Consider the following 22,861-nt stretch of genomic DNA (forward strand, 5'->3'; position numbering starts at 1 on the left):
CAGTTATGAAGCTGGGAAAAAGAAATGGTTTTATGTGAGCTGAGCTCACCTGCTGCAGTGATTTATTTTTGGATTGAGTGGAAAGTTGTTGTATTCATTTCATTTTGACAATTGTTGAACCAATTTTTGTTTTTGTCTTTAATCTTTCAAACTGTAAGTTATCTTTTGGGGCAAGGATGTAAATATTTCCCAAACTAAATAATTGGAGAAGTAAACATACTTGAACAAAAGTATTTTTACTGGTTTTATTGCAATGTTATATCTAGAAATCTAAATTTAGAATTAAATCTCAATTAGTTCACTTGGGCCTAGATTTTTGAAAAATACATGCTTGATAAAGAATTAATCTACAGGCCTTATATGAAAAGTTGTTTTCAGTGTCTACTTAATGACCTAGCAACTTTGCAAAATCTGAATTTAAGAAAAAATTTTAGGATAGTTTTTTCAAAAAGTAAAATTGCTCGGTGTCTTGAATTTTTTTTTTTTATTTTGCTTCTTAAAATGAAAATGCGTTATTAACTTTCTGTAAGTTATCTGGCAACCTTAAAGTTTACCAGATCCCTATTGCAATTGTGCATGGCCCTGGGTATAATTTAAAGAGGACTTATCATAGTGCTCTGAATTTTACAAAAGGATTGACTGACAACAGATATTCTCCTAAACCCACCCTCTCCCCATGCTCAGTCTGCCTTTTTTTAATTATTAAGTTAGCTTTTCTTTTTTAATTTATTTTTATTATTATTCTTAGCCCCCTATCAAATGGGAGAACTAAAGTTGATATATTCTGGAAGTACATACTGGAATTATTTTTATTCTAGTATCTTGCTGTTCATGTCAAGAGGGAAAAGGAGCATTGAAAAGTAGAGTAGTACTTAATTCTTATTTACTTTTGGTCTAAATTTCAAGGCTTTTTGGAAGAAATTTTAGGCTTTATTTACATCAATAATTTGGAAGAGTTAGGTTGTTCATTCCTTACAATCCTGTACATAACTGAAGAATGAGACTTTCACTTTCCATGCATAGGCATTTCCAATTTAATTAAAAAAACACACTATAAAACTGCAAACAAAATATATTTGGATGCCCTACTTCTAATTTATTGGTACCAAAGCTCTCTTTTGTTGGGAGCAATTAAGAGTTGACCTTTTAAGTTAATTTACATGCTTAATAATAACGTTAGTAAAATATTTGCTAAACAAGTTTCAACTTTAAATGGCCAGTCACTATGTCATTTAGTATATGAGTCTCTGAATAGTTAAACCATCTAACTAGGCAATTTTATAAGTCATTAAAAAAAAAAAGATAAGCTAGTCATATGCAGGATCTCTATAACTCAAAGTAACTTGTTAATAAAAGAAAATTTGTATTCATTATATGTTGGCAAATCAAGCATTTCTAGATTGAAGACAAGGTTATTTTTAAGTTGTGTAGTCATAGTTGATTTAGGATCTCAATTTGAATTGATAGAACAGTTCTCACTTGTTTGTCTTTTTGAGTTCCTGTTTTAAGAATATTTTTAAATGAGCACAAAGAATGTTGAGATTCAGCCAGGCATGTTTGAGCGTCGACCTATGAACCAGGAGGTCCCGGTTCATTTCCCAGTAAGGGCACATGCCCAAATTTCGGGCTCAGTCCCCAGTGGGTGCATGTAGGAGGCAGCTGATCAATGATTCTCTATCATTTATGTTTCTATCTCTCTCTCCCTCTCCCTTCCTCTCTGAAATCAATAAAAGTATATTTTTTAAAAAAGAATGTTGAAGTTCAGATTAATCTGTTTTGAGTGATGAATTTTTTTCTGTGTGATGAGCAGTTTTCATCCTTTTTTTCCCCTTTGTTAATGTATTTGCAATATTGATTAAGACAAAATAAAATGTGTGCCTAATTATTTTTGCAAATGGATTTTGATTGTTATTTTAGTCTATGGGATCACTGTACCTGTATACACGTTTGTTGGTGGTGCAGAAGTAAGTTAAGCTTGTAATTCTTTAACTTAATTGGGAATGCAGACAGTAGACTATAAAAAAGTCAAGTTTTCTATATTATTTTGCAAAGTGTCATAAACCAGCAAGTATTCTGAAATGGTGGTAGCACTATTTATGCATTAACTACTCAAACAAACTGGGAATAATTAGGGATCTCTGGGACCCACTGAGGGCACTATAAAAGAAAGCAAGTGGACACCTGTGCACATTAGCACTAATTTCACAGCTCTGGGCTAAAAAAAAGAAGAAGAAAAAAAAGTCCTATATACCCCATTATGTCACACTTTCTCAACCTTCTCTCTCTCATCATCCTGTCCGTATGGGCAATTCCTGTCCAACAGTAGCATCTCTTCTTTAGTGATCCCTGCCTAACACCCTGCCCTCCTGCCTCCACCCAGCCTGACACTGCTGAGAACTATTAGCCAAAGAATTGAGCTTTATACATCAGGTGTCTTATAGCCACATTGAAGATATGTATAGTTGAGCTAAACATATTTTCACTGATCTCTTGTATTTTATACTGTTTAAAAAGTTGCTATAAATACGTGTGTTATAATCTTGCTTTCTTATGAGATGGCTACAACCCTGTGCAAATCATTTCATGTCTCTATATTTATTTCATAAATATGAAAAACAAATGGGAAAATCTATAGAGATGATACATTAGTGGTTGCCAGAGACTGGGGAAGCGAGAAATAGCAAATGATTGCTAATGAGCATGGTCTTTTGCGTTTTGTTTTGTTTTTGGGGGGTGGGGGTCGGAAAGTGGTGGTGATGAGAATGTTCTGGAATTAGATAGTGACAGTGGTGGTACAACTTTGGGCAAAACACTGAATTGTACACTTTAAAAGGGGGAATTTACAGTATGTAAATTATATCTCAATTTAAAAAGTAAACTTCAGGGTAAAAAGGAGGCTGGAGAATTTCATGTGTCCTAGAAAATATTTCTCTTTTCTGTGTCCCTCTGCACACTAGATTTTAAAACAGGCCAGCAGTATTTATTATTAATACTTGAATCATTTTGTGATTTAGTAGAATTGAGAACCTTATATATAATGTGAATCTCCCAGTTAAGTATTAGGCTGCAGTAGGAAATCAGTTGTTATTGGAGTTTTCCCTAAAAGTCAGAAAAACCTCAATTAATCCTTTAGAATAGTAGGTAGAGATTATTATAAAAGGTGAATGAGTTCCCGAGGTATACAGTCTGTTCCTGGCAGAACTGAAGAGTAGAGAAAGAATTTGCTAGTAATCGGGTACTACTTTTCCTTTTTACCCAGCTTGGCCATTCTATCAGCCTGGCCTGGGAGAGAGATCTGCTGCAGGCCTCATGTCCTCAGCTGTCTGGTGATCCTTCTAACCCATTTATTTGTACTTATCTAATCCTGTTCAAAGGGGAATGGGAGGTGCTGTTTTCACTCAGTACTCCTTTATTTAGTTATTGCCACTGTGCCAGGTGCTGGCCCACGCTTGGGCATAGGAAAGGAAGTTGACAAAGCAGGTGTGCCAGAAGTGGTATGAAGAATTCACAGCCCAGTGATAAGAGACAAAGAATAACAAGCAAACACACAAATTATACGCAGGTTCAACCTGGAAACAGGAAGATTAATGGAATGCTGCGAAGAAAAGGAACAAAATGCTCTGAGGGATAACTGTGACAACATACTTAAGTGTACGGGTCAAAAAACACTTCTCTGTGGAAGTTAGATTTAAGTCCAGACCTGGAGGAGGAGTTAGCCAGGCAGACTAGAGAGCATGGTATGGAATAGCATTTAGCAGAAGGATGGGAAAGAGCTTGTCCTCAATCAAGGAAATAAAAGGCAGCCAGCATGGGTAAAGCCGTGCACCAAGAAAGAGAGCTTTGGGAGATGAAGTTGCTCGGGGGAGGCAGAGGCAGCTTGGGTAAGGCCTTGGAGGCTAGGAGGTTATCGTGGGTTAAATGATGACCCTCCAAAAGATATGCCCATGTCCTAATCCCCGGAACCTGTAAATGTGGCAGTATTTGTAAATAAAGGTCTTTGCAAATGCTATTAAGTTAAGGATCTTGAGAAGAAATAATCTAGAATGACCTGGATGGGCCCTAAGTCCAATGATTAGTGTTCTTATAAGACACAAACGAAGGAGATAAGAGAAAGCCACATGAAGCCAGAGATAGAGAATTGGAGTGATTGAGCCACAAGCCAGGGAGATCCCGAAGGCACCAGAAGCTGGAAGAGGCAAGGAATCTCTAGTCTTTAGAGCAGGGTGGGGAACCTTTTTTCTGCCAAGGGCCATTTGGATGTTTATGACATCATTTGTAGGCCATACAAAATTATCAACTTAAAAAATTAGCCTGCTGTATTTGGTTAAACATTTAATTAACTCACTTCTAATGCGTTGGCAGGGCCAGACCAAATGTTTTCGCACATCTTATGAGGCCCATGGGCTGGACGTTCCCACCCCTGCTTTAGAGGGAGTGTGGTACTGCCAGCACCTTGATTTTAGACTTCCAGTCTCTAGAACTGTGAAAGAATAAATTTCTGTTGTTTTAAGCCTCCAAATTTTTGGTAATGTATTATGGAAGCCTTGGGAAACTAAGAGGCCATTTTTTAGGATTTTTTTCTGAGAGTTGTGGGAAGCCATTGAGAATTTTAAATAAGGGAATAACATGATCTGATTTATACATCAGATCACTGTGGCTACCATGGGGAGACTGAACTATTAGCAGAGAAATTAAGAGCTATTATAGTAATATCAGCAGGAGATGATGGTGGTTTTAATCAAAAATGGTGATCTTGAAAGTAAAGAGATGGTCTGGGAAAGAGATTTGGGAGTTATTAGCATACGATGGTATTTAAAGTCACGGGAATAGATAAAGTCACCTGGGAAGAACATAGTGCAATGAGGGCAAATGGCCCATATCTGAGTCCAGAAGATCTCCAACCTTTAGATCAGAAGAGGGAATAACAACAAAATCTAAGAAGGAATAATCAGAAAGATAGGAGGGAAAGCCATTATAGTAGGGTATCAGGGAAGCTAGGGTCTAGAGTAGGGTAAAAATGTTGAAGAGAATGTAGAAGGTACCAAATAGTCATTATTGAGCACTGCTGGGCAGTGAAGAAGCTCATATGAAATTAGTGATCATGAATTTACAGTGTTCCCAATCTGTCTGGGGTTGTGTCTAGCATTTCTCACTGGCACAGATATAGTCTCAGAAAAGGCAGAATGATTGGGATTTTGCCAGGCTAGCCTGAAGGAAGGCAGGGTAGTCAAGGGATTGACTGTATGTGTAAGAGGGGAATTGTAAATTGGATAGTTAAACGAAGATGGTAAAAAGAGTCTTAATGGAGAATGTAGGTCAATGGATAAGACTTCCGGATGAGGTGAACAAGTGACCTCTAAGAAAAGCCGAGTTGTCAGAAGGTATGGCAAGTTTCAATTGGTGATAGGAGATATGTTCAGGTTCTGCTGGTGACAAGATCCAGGGTGTGAGCACAGAATTGATTATGGAGGAGGCAAAGACAGCCTCATTACGCCCTTGGTCTGAAATGTTCTTCACCATCTCATTCTTTGCTTGACTGGCTCCTTCTTACCCTTCATACCCCCACTTAAAAATGCCACTGATCACTCCATTTGAAGTGAGTATTCTGCCCCACACAAAATTCTCATTATGACTTCCTACTTTATCTTCCTACTTGCTTGTTTGTTTTCCTCTTCTCCATGTGAATATAAGCTCAGATTTTGGCTATTTTGTTACTTAGCACTTCCCCTGACCTACCCACAATGCCTTACATGTCATAGGGGTGAGATATCTGTTGAATCTTCCTTATAATAATAAAAGTGTAATATGCTAATTAGGCTGGCCGTCCTTCTGGACGACCTTCGGAGCCCCTTGCATAAATTTTGTGCATCAGGCCTCTAGTGAACTAATAATATCGAGTTTGGAATGGAGAGGAAGACTGTCCTGCAGTAGGTGAGGTGTGAAAGAGAAAATAGTTGTTGCTTGAAAGGGTTTCGGCAATCTTGGTGTCACCAAGCAAGGTTAAGGTTTAAGTAGTTAAGGACAAGGAGGGTCTACTGGTAACTTTTGGGAAGGAGAGAAGGCATGGTGTCAAGTTCAGCTATGGAGATACCTAGAGCATTATGGCAGTGAGAGTACATGATCATTGATGACCAGCGGGGCTTAAGGCTTAAACTTCTGGTCATGATTGGAGAAAACAGAACATGAAGCATGATGGATTTTAAAAAAAACTTTAGTCTTTAGAGTTGACACACAATGTTATATTAGTTTCAGGTGTACAGCATAGTGATTAGATATGTATATACCTTACATAATATTACAGTATTATTGACAATATTCCCTTAACTGTATTTTACATGATTAATTTCTTCTTGATAGCCTTTTCTGGGTTTCACAGGATAGGTTGAGAGGTGATCAGAAGAGAGAGAGGATGGGAGAAAGCAATACCTGTGAAGTGTTATCCCTTTTTATGGATGCAGAAGCTGAGAGTTCAGTAACTTTCCTGAAGCTGTGAAGCAAATGAACAGCAGGGCCTGGCTGAGCCTTGTCTGGAGCCAGACTCTGGGGGCATGCTCAAGTATACAAACATTAGAAGAGTTTAGAAGTATTTTCACAAAGTTTTCAGAATCCGAGCTGCACTTCAGAAGTTTCCATTTAAAATTATAAAATTTTAACATTGAAGTTGTCAGTTTTCCCCCTTTTTTTCCTTCAGAGTTATCCTGATTGACTCAGTCACTGTTTAACGTGCATGGGTTGTTTGTAGAATAAATGATTGTAACAAATATGTTAATTTTCCCTGTTTCTGACTGAAAAGCAGAATTAAATTTGGAATTTTTAAGTTATTATCATGAAACCGTAATAAAAGTTTGCCAGAAATTCTTTTTCTAATATAGTTGTTGATGGCAGCCATGTAGTGCTTGGCTGAAGCTTCTCTTATTGTTACAGTTTTAAAAATTGCCGAAACCGATTTGGCTCAGTGGATAGAGCGTCGGCCTGCAGACTGAAGGGTCCCAGGTTCGATTCCGGTCAAGGGCATGTACCTGGGTTGCGGGCACATCCCCGGTGGGGAGTGTGCAGGAGGCAGCTGATCGATGTTTCTCTCTCATTGATGTTTCTGGCTCTCTATCTCTCTCCCTTCCTCTCTGTAAAAAAAATCAATAAAATATATTAAAAAAAAATTTACTCCAAGTGCTAAAGTAATCTTATGTTCTCACTGAGAGGTTGTAGCAGAGTGCAGTATTTCTCAAATTTCGATAATATACACCCAAAGAATGTAAACAACTAGAAGTATGCATTTTCAGGTCCCCAATGGAGATAATCCGTAAGTCCCCAGCACTTTGAGAAACATTAATAAATGCCTAGGCTTTGGAGTCTGATAGCCTCCAAAGTGGAGCTCTACTACTTTCCTTCTATGTGACCTTGGACAAGTTACTTAACCTCACTAAGACTCATTTCCTCATCTGTTAAAGAGGGGTAATTATATCTACCAGCCCTGTTGTGAGGATTAAGTAAAAGAATGCTTATGAAGTCTTTAAAGGTACTTGGCCATAATAACAACTCAGTAAAGGATTGTGTTGATATGATTATCAGTCCTCATGGAGATGTGGAGTTGAGTAAGTTAGATTAAATTTCTCCAGATTGATTATTACTAAAGATTATTTTTAAAGTGCCTGTAGCTTCTTTTAGACCATGCTTAAGCTAGCAAGCTAATTACTTAGTGTGAGCTAGTAGGAAAACATGCTAATTATTCCCTCATTCAGGGCAGAGAATTTTAAAGTTTATGCCCTCATCTAATTATACTATTATACAGTTCTAGGATAGTAATAACTACTTCTGAAAGTATTAGGGTAGTAAAGTTTATTTAGTTACGATTAGAATATTGTCTATTGTGCAACCCTCTTCTGTCTAGGTTTGTAGATGTGTAAGCCTGGGGATTACATTTTATTTTATTTTTTTTTTTGAAAATATTTATAGAAAACTCCTCTCATAGTTTTCCTTAGAAGGTTTCCTTGTTTATTTTTCCCTGAAGAAGGTAGTCCGGGGCTCTTTTGTGACCCAAAGACTAGCATGAGCCTGGAAATGGAAATGAAAGTACAGAATCATGGTGCTTCAAACTAGAAAACTGACATTAATTCTGGTAGGTGGCTCTTAAAGCAGGGCATAATGAGGGTAGAAAATATATAGAGGGACTTCTGAAATAACTGAAAATTCAGGAATTTTATATGAAGGTGATTGAATTATTAGGACTTCCTTGAATATGGGATGAAGACTTGAGGGGATATAATCCTGATTTATAAAGTTGTGAAAGATACTACTATATTGTGAACACAAACCTTTTTAGTAAATTCTAAAATGTTCTTTGACCCATCAATAATTCTTTTGGGAATTTGTCACAAAGATATATTTGCACATGTCAGAAATGACACATGTACATCACAGCATCGTTTGTAAAAGCACTGTAAACAACCTAAGTAGCCTAGACCAGCGGTCGGCAAACTGCGGCTCGCGAGCCACATGTGGCTCTTTGGCCTCTTGAGTGTGGCTCTTCCTAAGCCTTAGGAATACCCTAATTAAGTTAATAACAATGTACCTACCTATATAGTTTAAGTTTAAAAAATTTGGCTCTCAAAAGAAATTTCAATCGTTGTACTGTTGATATTTGGCTCTGTTGACTAATGAGTTTGCCGACCACTGGCCTAGACTGGTTAAATTAAGGTGCACAGTAAAATACTATGCAGCTGTTAAAAAGAATAAGGCAGACCTGCCTCGAGCTATAACAGAGTAATTGATTACCAAACTTGCCCTCCAGCTGACAACAACTGTGAAATAAGACAAAGTATATGAGACAGCTGTTTTCAGAGCAACAAGGAGCACAAAACTGGTCATTTCAAGAAGGAAGGCGTAAGGTGAGCCCCCCATCACTGGGCCTTTTTCCTAGGGGCACTCCACCTGCTACACAGCAGAGAGGTGGAGCCTAAGCAGTGAGAGTCTGGCTGCCCTGAGGCAGCAGAGGTATAGTTCTGGCTGCGGGGGTGACCTTTGTGTGGCAGGATACCTGAGATGTTCTTGCTGAGTCAGGTAAGCAGCCACAGAAGTCTGTGGGGGATTGTTACAGTTTTGGCTGAGGGTCCGGCACATTTGTGCAGATTGAGAATCTGTGAAGTTTAGCAAAGATTGCTTAATGCTGGGCTGGGAGTGGATTGATGATTCCAGTGACCATGCAGGGCTGGATGTCCCTGTACCTCTGGCCAAGATAAACTGGGGAAATCTGGTCAAGCACCTCAGACATGTGGTGGAGACACCAAGGAGGCCAAGCCTTAGGAATCAGGACCACACCTGATATAAAAGGCCTGCCCTAAACCTGAACTGAAGTAGATCCCCTCCCAGAGAGTAAAACCAAGTCTGACAGACCAGAAAGGAGCAAGACTGAATTCTGAACTACCGATCGTGAGAGTGCTGTTTGCAGAGGTGTGGGCTAGTGATGATCACCCTACTCTTTGTGTATTCTAGATTTGAGTAAAATATATTGAGCATAATGAGAGCCAAGTTTTTTTTGTGGGGGAAGAGTTATGAAAAGAAGTGGGGCTAGAATGTATTCTGTAGTTTTAGGTTGGAATTGGAGTTATGATTATGAACTCATGGTTTTGAATATTTTTATATTTACACTAGCGTCCCAGTGCATGAATTCCTGCACCTTGAAAGGAACTGTGGGCCGCGAGGCTGTGGTGGGCATAGGGGCGGGTCTCGACCCATCCTCTGTGCCTCCACCCGGCCCCTCCCGCTGCAGTCCCTGGCCCCGTGCCTGCCGGCAGCCCCGCTCCCGCTGCTGTCGCTCCCACATGCTGACAGTGCCGACCCTGCTTGCACTCGCTGACGGTGCTGAGCGATCAGGGCTGGTGCCGGGTATTGGCAGTGGGTGCAAATGGCGGCTCCAGTGCTGTCAGTGGGTGTGAGCACGGCCGGTGCTAGCAACAGGTGCGAGCACCTGGCGGGACTGCGGTGCGCAGGAGCAAAGAATTTTCAGTAACTACCAGAGGCTTGCCCCAATGACAACGACCGGTGCCCCGCCTTGTTCGGGCGCCCCCGCTCACCTGCTCCACCATCCTGCCTCGGCTGATGCCTTCCATGTTCCACGCTCTGCCGCCTGCTGCCAAAACCTGCCATGTTCTGTGCGCACCCCCTGGTGGTCAGCGCATGTCATAGCAACTGGTTGTTTGGTTGTTCCACCGTTCGGTCTATTTGCATATTAGACTTTTATATATATAGACTAGAGGTCCGGTGCACAAAAATTTGTGCACTCGGGGAGAGGGGAGATCCCTCAGCCCGGCCTGTGCCCTCTCGCAGTCTGGGACCCCTCGGGAGATAACGACCTGCTGGCTTAGGGCAGGCCCAATCCCTAGGTGCAGGTCCTGGTCGGGCTCAGAGCAGGGCCGATTGGGGAGTTGGGGCGCCGCCCCCTGTCATGCACAGAGAAGGGAGATTGGGAGGTTTTGATGCCACCCTCAGTCACGATCAGGGTAGGGCCGAATGGGGGGTTGGGGCACTGCCCCCTGTCACACTCAAGGCAGGGTCGATGGGGAGGTTGCAGCGCCACCCCCTGTCACGCACAGAGCAGGGCCCATCAGGGGGGTTGGGGCTCTGTACCCTGTCACGCATAGAGCAGGGCCCATCAGGGGGGTTGGGGCTCCGTACCCTGTCATGCATAGAGCAGGGCCCATCGGGGGGTTGGGGCTCTGTACCCTGTCACGCACAGAGCAGGGCCCATCAGGGGGTTGGGGAGCTCCCCCCGTCACGCACAGAGCAGGCCGGATCAGGGAGTTGGGGCGCCGCCCTCTATCACCCACAGAGCAGGGCGGATCAGGGGGTTGGGGCGCCGCCACTCTCACACTCAGGGCAGGGCCGATGGGGAGGTTATGGCTCTACCCCGTCACACACAGAGCAGGGCCCATGGGCGGGTGGGGGGGGCGGGTTGGGGTGCCGCACCCTGTCACACATAGAGCAGGGCTGATCAGGAGGTTGGGGTGCCGGCACTCTCACACTCAGGGCAGGGCCGATGGGGAGGTTATGGCTCTACCCCGGCACACACAGAGCAGGGCCCATGGGGGTGGGGGGTTGGGGCGCCGCACCCTGTCACACACAGAGCCGCAGGGCGATCAGGGGGTTGGGGAGCTCCCCCCTATCAGTCACAGAGCAGGGCTGATCAGGGGGTTGGGGCGCCTTCCCCTGTCACGAACAGAGCAGGGCAGATAGGGAGGTTGTGGCCCCGTCCCCTGTCACACACAGAGCCGCAGGCTGATCAGGTGGTTTGGACGCTGCCCCCTGTCACACTGATCCCGGTGCCAGGAGGCCTCTCAGCTCCGCTGATCCCGGTGCCGGGAGGCCTCACGGCTCCACTGATCCTGGTGCTGGGAGGCATATTACCCTTTTACTATATAGGATAGAGGCCTGGTGCATGAGTGGGGACCGGCTGGTTTGCCCTGAAGGGTGTCCTGGATCAGGGTGGGGGTCCCCACTGGGGTGCCTGGCCAGCCTGGATGAGGGGATGATGGCTGTTTGCAGCTGGTCACACACCCTTCAGGGTGGGGTTCCCCACTGGGGTGCCTGGCCAGTCTGGGTGAGGGTCTGAGGGCTGTTTTCAGGCTGGCGGGTGAATGAAGCTCCCAAACGCTCCTTTTTTTTTTTATTATTCTGGGCCAGCTTTAGCTTTGGCTCCAGCTCTGAGGCCTCTGCTGCTGAAAGCAGGTATCTGGTTTGTTTGGGTTCTATAATCGAAACACTGTATCAACTCCAGCTCTGAGATCCCGGGCCAGCTGAAAGCAGGTTTCTGGGGTTTTGTTTAGCTTCTATATTTGTAACTATGTTTCAAACCGCAAGCTCAGAGGCCAGCAAGGCAGGCAGGGAGCGTTGGTTTCTTCCGTCACTGAAGCAAGCAAGCCTCATGTTAACTTCAAGCCGCCTGGCTGCTGGCCGCCATCTTGCCTGGCAGTTAATTTGCATATCTCGCTGATTAGCCAATGGGAAGGGTAGCGGATGTACGGCTAATTACCATGTTTCTCTTTTATTAGATAGGACTAGAGGCCCGGTGCACAAAAATTTGTGCACTCGGGGGGAGAGGGGGTCCCTCAGCCCGGCCGGTGCCCTCTCGCAGCCTGGGACCCCTCAGGAGATAACGACCTGCTGGCTTAGGCCTGCTCCTGGGTGGCAGAGGGCAGGCCTAATCCCTAGGTACAGCCCCTGGTCGGGCTCAGAGCAGGGCCGATTGGGGAATTGGGGCACCGCCCCCTGTCATACACAGAGCAGGGCGGATTGGGAGGTTGCAATGCCACCCTCAGTCACACTCAGGGTAGGGCCGATTGGGGGGTTGGGGCACCGCCCCCTGTCACACTCAGGGCAGGGTTGATGGGGAGGTTGCGGTGCCATCCCCTTTCACGCACAGAGCAGGGCGGATCAGGGGGTTGGGGCGCCGCCACTCTCACACTCAGGGCAGGGCCGATGGGGAGGTTATGGCTCTACCCTGGCACACACAGAGCAGGGCCCGTGGGGTGGAGGGGTTGGGGCTCCGCACCCTGTCACACACAGAGCCGCAGGGCAATCAGGAGTTTGGAGAGCTCCCCCATATCAGGCACAGAGCAGGGCCGATCAGGGGACTGGGGCGCTTTCCCCTGTCAGGAACAGAGCAGGGCCGATAGGAAGGTTGTGGCCCCGCCCCCTGTCACACACAGAGCCACAGGGCGATCAGGGGGTTTGGGCGCTGCCCCCTGTCATGCTGATCCCGGTGCTGGGAGACCTCGCGGCTCCGCTGATCCCGGTGCTGGGAGGCATATTACCCTTTTACTATATAGAATAGCGGCCTGGTGCACGGGTTGGGGCTGGCTGGTTTGCCCTGAAGGGTGTCCCGGATCAGGGTGGGGGTCCCTACTGGGGTGCCTGGCCAGCCTGGATGAGGGGGTGATGGCTGTTTGCAGCTGGTCACACACCCTTCAGGGTGGGGATCCCCACTGGGGTGCCTGGCCAGTCTGGGTGAGGGGCTGAGGGCTGTTTTCAGGCTGGGACTGAAGCTCTCAACTGCTCCTTTTTTTCTTTTTTCTTTTTTTATTCTGAGCCAGCTTTAGCTCTGAGGCTCCAGCTCTTAGGCCTCCGCTCCTGAAAGCAGGTATCTGGTTCGTTTAGGTTCTACAATCGAAACTCTGTATCAACTCCAGCTCTGAGATCCCGGCTAGCTGAAAGCTGGTTTCTGGGGTTTTGTTTAGCCTCTATTTTTGTAACTATGTTTCAGACTGCCAGCTCAGAGGCCTGCAGCGGCAGGCGGGGAACGTTGGAGTCCTCCGTCACTGAAGCAAGCAAGCCTCATATTAGTTTCAAGCTGCCTGGCTGCCGGCCGCCATCTTGGCTGGCAGTTAATTTGCACATCGCCCTGATTAGCCAATGGGAAGGGTAGCATTCGTATGCCAATTACCATGTTTCTCTTTTATTAGATAGGATAGTACAGCCTTCTATTTCTATCTAATTTCTTAGTTCTGCCCACTGAAACTTCCATTTATATCTTATTTCTTAGCTCTGTTCTCTGACACACTGGTAGCAATAAGCAAACATAATCCTCAGATCTCGGTTTCTAAATGTCATTCTCCACTAATAGGCATCAGAGCATCTTGGGGGAAAAGGCCAATTCTAGGGCTGCGGTAGGGAAAATGCATCTTGGAACATTTTATAATTCTAGAAATAAGGAAATACTCAAAGAATGATGAATTTATATCAGAAGGTCAGCTTTAAGGGTGCTTACTAGCCAAATATAGAACTATATAAGAGTAAAAATAAATGTTAATAAGGATGGATTACAACCCCAGTAAAATAGTCTTGAGTTCACACCGATATAAATAAGTGAATAAATAGATAAATGGATACGGAAAGATTTTACCTTATAATAACAAATTAAGAAATTAAATATTGGTTCATTAAATAATTACTAATTAGTAAATTATAGAAATAAAGATGGGTTGGAAAATTATTAAAGGATGCTAAAAGTAGTGTGTGATAAGTTTGTTGAGGAAGAGGATATTTATATAGTCTTAAAATATGTCCCCACAAACTACTTATTAATTACTAACTTTACAAGGAAAAGCTCACCTAAACCAAGTGATTAAAGTGAATCTCATCAATATTGGGACAGAGAGGTATCACATGCATCCTAATATGATGCACTGATAAGAGAACAACATAAACTTCGTGGATTTCTCATTAAAAAATATATCGTGAATCTGACCCACAAGGTAACATCAGAGGAAAAAATTGTTAAACATATTACAAAAATAACAGGTCTAATCTTCAAGAGTATCAAGGTCAATAAAGACAAAGAATGACCTAGGAAATCTTTCTAATTCACAGGAGACTAAACATTCATGGAAGTTAATGCAATGCATATCCTGGCTTACATGATGGGTGGGAAAATCGCTGTAATTGGCAAATCCATATATAGACTATGGATAATAAAAACATTAAATAGTACTTAATTTCCTGACAGTTTGTTAATTGTACTATGGTTTATGTTAGTTAATGTCTTTGTTCTTAGGAAATACATACTGATGTATGTGGTGGTCAAAAAATGTTTCTAGCCCTAACCGGTTTGGCTCAGTGGATAGAGCGTCAGCCTGGGGACTGAAAGGTCCCAGGTTAGATTCTGGTCAAGGGCATGTACCTTGGTTGCAGGCACATCCCCAGTAGGAGGTGTGCAAAGGCAGCTGATCGATGTTTCTCTCTCATCAATGTTTCTAACTCTCTATCCCTCTCTCTTCCTCTCTGTAAAAAATCAGTAAAATATATTTTAAAAAAAATGTTTCTAACGTTCCAGTTAGCTAAGGAAAAATATCCTATATAAAAAGCAGGGAATATGCAAATTGACTGTCACTTCATCGCAAAAGATGGCGACTCCCACAGCAGAGGCAATGTTTCTGTAACACAAGATGGCTGCACCCACAGCAGAGGCCGAGTTCCCGTATGAGCCTTAACGAGCAATCAGCAGGGACCTGAGTCTGTACCTCCTCGCCTTGGCAGAGCTTGATGGGGGACTTCAGGCCACGCCCCCCTCCACAGCAGGGCTTTATGGGGGACCTCAAGGTGTGCCCCCCGCCTGGCAGGGCTTGACGGGGGACCTTAATCCGTGCCCTCTGCCCCGGCGCCAGGCCAGGGGACCTCAGGCCATGCCCCCAGCCCAGCGGGGCTTGATGGGGAACCTCTGGCCGCTCCTCCCGCCCTGGCACCAGGCAAGGGGACCTGAGGCTGTGCCCCCCCACCTGGTGGGGCTTGACAGGGGACCTCAAGGTGCGCCCCCCCCCCCCCGCCCCAGTGCCAGGCCAGGGGACCTCAGGCCACGCCCCCCCACCTGGAGGGGCTTGACAGGGGACGTCAGGCTGCGTCCCCCCACCTGTCACCGGGCCAGGGGTTCTGAGGCTGTGACCCTGCCAGTGGGGCTTGACAAGGGTGGGACCGGCTGGGTCTAGATCTAGCCCAATGGGGGTGGGGCTGGCCAGGTCTGGGTCTCACGTGTTTTCGAGGCACACATGGGTGGGCGCGGACTTGATTCTGGGTCCTATGGTGCGCCCCAGACTCTGACAAGGAGGAAGATTTTCATATACATTTTACTAATTTTCTTTCATCTCTGGCACTTCTATTATAGAGAAAGGGCAAATAGCAATATTAAACTACTTCCTCTAATTAATCCCCTTTTAATGTGCACGAATTCGTGCACCGGCCACTAGTGCATGTATAAAAGTGTTTATATATAGAGAGAATGATAAAACAAATGGACAGAATGTCAACAAGAGCAAAATCTAAAGTAGAGACTATAAGGATGTTTTTATTAAATGTATTGAGGTACATTGGTTAATAACATTATATAAATTTCTTATGCTACATTGTAATTGTATTTTAAGCTTGAAATTGTCAAAATAAAAATTTATCAAAAATGGGGTGGGGAGAATAAGGCAGCTCTATGTACTAGTAAAGCATAATCTCCAATCTATATATATAAAAGGCTAATGTGCAAAGTGTCCCCTCGGAGGTTCAACTGGGAGACTGGGAGTTCGATCGCTTGCTATGATGTATGCTGACCACCAGGGAGTGGCATGGAATGAAGGGAGGCCCCAGCCAGCAGTCGGCAGCTTGGGGAAGGAAGGCCCCAGGGACCCTACCTGTGCATGAATTTTGTGCACTGGGCCTCTAGTGTATTATATATTAAGCAGGCTGGACAACTGGAGGATGGAGAGGCCAAATGCAGAATGGCCAGTAGCATGCTGCTATTTGTATAAGGAATACATGTGAATTAACACACATTTGTTTAAGCATGTAGGAAGATACTCAAGAAAATGGTTAACACTGGTTGTCTCTAGGAAAGGAATCAGGGGCCAAGGGCTGGAAGGAGATTTTGATAAATACTTTTTAGTAATATTAGAATTCTGTACCATGTAAATGTATTTACAATTGAAAAGATAATTTAGCTACAAATCCAAAAATGGGAGACAGTACCGTTTCTTTTCAGAAAATACTGGTAGTATTCTTGACAGAGCAGATCTCTAAGAAGTTGATTTTGGTTAAATTAACAAGAGAGCTTGTGTTGACTACAGAAAGTTATTGCTACTTAGGGTAATACAGTAACTGTTGACTTTTTGACATTATGGAGAGCAAACATGTTCTCCATTAGTATGTTCCTTGTGCTATCTTCAGAGCCTAGTTGAACATTGTTTTGTTCTTTCTTTTGTCCTAATGTAGATGTCTTGGAACAATGAATTACTTCATTCAGACAATAAATGTTTTTTTAAAATGGGTAGTTAACCTTTTCTCTTAACTTCCCCCTTTGACATTTTATCTTGAAATAGGCCAGCCAGATGACGAATTGTATGCTTTGACATCTTAAATTACGTGGTAATGTTTATATAGGGTGTTGCTCAATGGAAATGTATGAAAGCAAATTCCAAGTTGGCACTATACAGCATTGACATTGGTAATCAAACACCTTTCATTATCATGGTATTAGGGTTTGGTGGAAAGAGATTAAGGAAGTAAGGAGGAAAATTCAGTGTTAGTTTTCACAGTTTTTAATAAAAATGCATTCATGGGGTTTTTAGAGATTTTTGGTCTATTTTTCTGTTTTTCTAAAATTTTCAAAAAAAAAGTAGAGTCTACGCAGTTGTAGACTGGGCCATCTACAGTTGTAATTGGGACATCTCTGCTTCTGGTGTTTTATAATTAGTAGGCCTCTGGAATGCCACCTTACCCTAAGGTTAGGTTGTCTCTGTCCTTTAAACTATTTGTTCATCCTGCTCTCTGTCACTTCTCTTTAGCAGGCCTCATTGCTAATAATAGCAAGTATTGCTTTAATGTGGGTATGTGCTATCAACACTAAAGTTATGTTTTGAGTGTCCACTCTAGGTCAGTTGCCCTTTTCCTCTTTTGACAATGCACGACAAAGCCCCTCTTCCATTTACATTTTACAGTAGGCCCCACATTATGTAGATGGTCCTGTCCAGGCCTGATCTTAATAAATCTCTTGGCAGCATTTGACACTGCTCATCACCCTCTTGGAATACTTCCTGAACCTCTGGACACCACAGTCTCCTCACTTTCTCCTACTTCATTTATGGGTCCAACCTTTGGTCTTTGGTACTCAAGGGTGAGTACCTTCACCCTCTTCTTATCTATACTCACTTCCTGGATGATCCCACTCAGGCCCCAGCCTTGAATATATTATCTAGACCAGGGGTGGGCAAACTTTTTGACTCAAGGGCCACAATGGGTTCTTAAACTGGACCAGAGGGCCGGAACAAAAGCATGGATGGAGTGTTTGTGTGAACCAATATAAATTCAAAGTAAACATCATTACATAAAAGGGTATGGTCTTTTTTTTCAATAGTTTTATTCATTTCAAATGGGCCGGATCCGGCCCGCGGGCCGTAGTTTGCCCACGGCTGATCTAGACGCTGCTACTGCTAACAGCAACAACAACTCTAGTAATCATGGCCACATTAGGCTGTTTTCTATGTGCCAGGTATGAATTACAAGTGTTATTTCACTTGATACTTTAAATACTTCAGTTTGCAGATGAGTGTCCCAGTCATAGAAAGTTTGGATAGCTTATTCAAGGGCACACAGCTGGTAAGCCTGGATTTCAGTCACAAGTTGAGTTCTATCATTTTCTTTTTAAACCACTACATTGTACACTTAAAACCTCTTCCTGAGCTCCAGGTGAGTATGTCCAACACCCTACTTGGCGTTTCAACTTTTAGGTCAAATGGGATCTTGAAGTTTATATTCTAAAAAGAACTCTTGATTCTCCACCCCATTCTGCCTCACTCTCAACCTTCTCCTCTTCTGGTCTTTCCAATCTCATTAAATGGCTCTGAAACTTACCTGGGTGGCCAGGCCAGAAGCCTGGTATCTTTGCTTCTCTTTGCTTCTCCCTCACATCTAATCCATCAGCAAGACTCATAGGCTCCACCTTGACCATGTACCTTCCCCTCCACGGTCTCTAATCCAGACCACCACCTTCCCCTGACTCAATTATTGCAATAGCAACACCCAGAGAAGAGACACAAGATTACAGTATCCTCAGAGGCCCCTATTGTGTTCCCTTCCAGCTACTGTCCTCCCTCCCTGCCACTCAAATAATCTCTATACAGACCTCTGACTCCATAGATCAGTTTACTACTTCTTGAACTTTATATAAATGAATTTTAATTACACAGTAGGTACATAGTATCAATGTATCACAATTTATGTATCCATTTTACTTTGATGGATATTTGAGTTTCTAGTTTTGGTCTATTTTTAACACATTTCGTACCACTCAGGAGTTTTCTCGTGTTTCGTGTGCCATCTGTTAAGGACCGCTCACGAGTGTTCTCATTTTTCACGCCCATGGAAAAAGCAAATCTAGATACTTATGTAAATTTTGTTTGGTCCCTCTTCATAGAGGAAAATGTTTTACGCAGTACCATACGTTAAAAAAGTACTAGGAGCTTTAATTGTTTAATTGTTTTTGTAAATAAAAATGTTATAATTATTGAAAAGCAACACCTAAAGTGCATTAAAATGATTTAAATAACGTGCAGTTTGCCCAAAAACGTGCTGTCCCTGGCATATGTCTTAGAGATTTCTATGCGGTACGCAATGTGTTAATAGTACTGCCACAAACATTACTGTATGTCTTTTGCTAAATGTATCTTCTACATATATCTAATCTAATAAAAGACAAATAGGGTAATTAACCGTACCTCCGACATGCTTCCCATTGGCTAATCAGGGCGATATGCAAATTAACTGCCAACCAAGATGGTGGCTGGCAGCCATGCAGCTGAAGCGAACAGGAGGCTTGGTTGCCTCGGCAATGGAGGAAGCCAAGATTCCCCGACTGCCGCGCAGGGCTCTGAGCTGCACTCTAAGCAACTATGTTGCAGTTATAGAAGCTAAACAAACCCCAGATCCCTGCTTTCAGCCAGCCAGGCCTCAGAGCTGGAGCTACAACAGTGTTTCAATTATAGAAGCTAAACAAACCTCAGATACCTGCTTTCAGCAGCCGAGGCCTCAAGCTGGAGCTGACTCTCAGCTCCAGTGACAGCCATAGAAGGTAAATAAATCCCAGAGTTAAAAAAAAGAAGAAAAAAAGGAGAGGTTGGGAGCATCAGTCACCCACCAGCCTGAAAACGGCCCTCAGCCCCTCACCCAGACTGGCCAGGCACCCCAGTGGGGAACCCCACCCTGAAGGGGGTGCGACCAGCTGCAAACAGCCATCATCCCCTCATCCAGGCTGGCCAGCACCCAAGTGGGACCCCCACCCTGATCCAGGACACCCTTCAGGGCAAACCAGCCGGCCCCCACCCGTACACCAGGCCTCTATCCTATATAGTGAAAGGGTAGTATGCAAACTGACCCTAACAGCAGAAAGACTGCGAATGACTGGTCACTATGACACACACTGTCCACCAGGGGGCAGATGCTCAATGCAGGAGCTGCCCCCTGGTGGTCAGGGCACTCTCACATGGGGAGCTCTGCTCAGCCACAAGCCAGGCTGATGGCTGCCAGTACAGCGGTGGTGGTGGGAGCCTCTCCTGCCTCCTCAGCAGCGCTAAGGATGTCCAACTGCAGTTTAGGCCTGCTCCCCGCTGGCAAGTGGACATCCCCCGAGGGCTGCCAGGCTGCCAGCGGGATGTCTGATTGCCATCTTAGGCCCAATCCCCTGGGGAGCAGGCCTAAGCCAGCAAGTGGTCATCCCCTGAGGGGTCCCAGACTGCGAGAGGGCACAGGCCGGGCTGAGGGACCTCCCCCACCCCCCCAAGTGCACACATTTTTGTGCACCGGGCCTCTAGTATATATATAAAAGGCTAAGCGACCGCCTGATCATCCGATCGGCTGGTAGGTATGACGTGCACAGACCACTAGGGGGCAGATGCTTAACGCAAGAGCTGCCGAGCTGCAGTGACTTGGCAGCAGCTATTCTAGGGTAACGCACCCCGGAACCAGAGAGGAGGGATCCTGATTCTTCGTGGGGTCACATGATTCCACCTTTGACTGTGGGTTATGTTGTTGCTGGGGCACTGTCGGCCCTGATGCTGGTTTACTGCCGAGGTGCGGTGACCGCAGACGCCCTTCAAGCCATGGTGCTGCCCCAGGTACTTCTGGCCAGGGAGGGACTGCTGGAGGTTGGCTCCAGGTAGTGTCTGGGCCCTTCTTGCTCAGTCCTGCTCCACAGGCCACCTTCTAATTAATTTCCTTTCATTGTGCACAAATCCGTGCACTGGGCCACTAGTATTATATAAGAATTTCTGTCAGGTATATACCTAGGAGTGGAATTGCTGAATCAAATGGTAAGTGTATATTCAGCTTTAGTAGATATTTCAAAAACAATTTTTCTAAGTGGTTATAACCATCAGCATTTTATGAGAGTTCCAATTGTCACATCCTCACCGAGATTTGGTATTTTTTTATTATTATTATTATAGCCATTCTGATGAGTGTGTAATAATATCTCATTGGGGTTTTAATTTGCATTTTTTCTGGTGACCAATGGAATTGAGTACCTTTTTATGTTTATTGGCCATTTGGATATCTTCTTTAATGAAGTGCCTTTTTAAGCTGCTTGCCTGTTTTCCTGCCTTTTCTAATTGATTTGTAGGAATCTTTATAGATTCTTTGTTAGATGTTGGCTGTATGTATTGTAAATATCTTCTTCCACTCTTTGGCCTGCCTTTTCAGTTACTTAGTGGTATTCTTCCATCAGCAAAATTTCTTAATTTAGTGTAGTACCAATTATTATTCTTTTCCTTTAGTAATTTTCATGTCCTGTTTAAGTAATATTTGACTATCACAACAGCCATGGAAATACCCTCCTATGTTCTTATATAAAAGCTTATTGTTTTACCTATTACATTTAAATCACATTTAAATGGGAAAAAAATTTTTTTTCCATATGGATAGCATAAAATGTATGAGTCAAGTTACTTAAAAAATATATATCCAGTTGATCCAACACTATTTTTTGAAAAGACCATCTTTTTCTCATTGTCAGAGAGGCAATATTTTTAGATCAGTTCATGAGCTCTCTCTGTTTAAAATCTGTCAATGGTTTCCCCTTGCACTTAGGACAAATATAATAGTACACCTGTTACCATGGCTCCTTGGCTGGCATCTTGCTTGCTTCTCCGCTTCCATCTCAATGTTCTCTTTTCCTCCCCTCCATTGTGGACACCCTGGCCTCCTTACTGCTCCTTGGTCTTCAAGTGCATTATTGTATCAGGCCCTTGCACCTGGGGTGTCTTCTGCCCAGTGTGCTCTTTCTCCATGTCTTAGCCCAGATCACTCCTCCTTTCACTCACATGTCTGCTCATGTGTCCTTTCCTTGGAAAGGACCACTACCCACCCTTTGTAATATTAAGACTGAATAATATATAAAAGTCCTTTGAACATGTATGATATTTCTAATGAACTTTCTCCCCTACAGTATTGTGATTCCTTGAGGATTGTGTCCTATTTTCCTTTTGTAAATCTTATTTGCAACATAATACACTAGAACTCAAATAGGGCCCTAAGTATAAAGCATATGATAAGTCATTGTTTTCCCTATTTTGTCTACATTTGCCTCAGATAATTCAGACCCTGACATAAATATTTAATAATTTGATGAGCTATGGTGGAACATCAACTCTTTGTACTTTTTAAAAAGGGAATAGTAGACAGCATTACAGTTTGAAACTTATAAGGTCACTTTAATTATTTTATGTCTTACATGAAAGCTATGCATAGGCTAAGTAAGCCCAAATGAATTTTATCTGCAGCTAAAGAATTTAGAAGGTTTTTAGTGACTTTATATATTCCATCTGCAATAATATTAATTGCATCTAAATTTTATAAAGTTGCATTTTTTCCTAAGCATTCTACAGTCTAGATTTAGTGATTCTCATTGAGCTGGTTGCTATTATTGGGGCCATTTGGGGGGTTACATGTATATGTAAAATTTAGTTTTGGGCCAAGAGTTAGACCAAACTTTCATTTGTTTATTTGTTCTTTCTTTCTTTTTTTAATCCTCATCCAAGGATATGTTTTTATTAATTTTAGAGAGAGAGGGAGAAACATCGATGTGAGAGGAATATCAATTGGTTGCCTCCCTTACTCACCCACACTAGGGATCAAACCCACAATCTAGGTATGTGCCCTGACTGGGAATTGAACCCCAACTGTTACTTGGTGCACAAGACGATGTTCCAGCCAACTGAGCCAGCCGGCCAAGGCTATTTGTTCATTCTTTGTCCAAGGCATCTAGTTACACCATTGATTGCATTTGTTTTCCTTTTCCTAAAGCCATAGGTAATGTCTGACACATAATTCTTTTATTAATAGT

At 43.6% G+C, this 22,861-nt stretch overlaps 1 protein-coding gene across 1 annotated transcript in view; it reads left to right on the forward strand.

The window, feature by feature from the left end:
- Positions 1-22,861, forward strand: part of POC1B (POC1 centriolar protein B) — a 110,678-nt gene that overhangs the window by 4,463 nt on the left and 83,354 nt on the right. The window lies entirely within an intron of this gene.

The sequence above is a fragment of the Myotis nattereri genome (assembly GCF_964212035.1).
Source record: "Myotis nattereri genome assembly, chromosome: 2".
In the NCBI taxonomy this organism is placed as follows: Eukaryota; Metazoa; Chordata; class Mammalia; order Chiroptera; family Vespertilionidae; genus Myotis; species Myotis nattereri.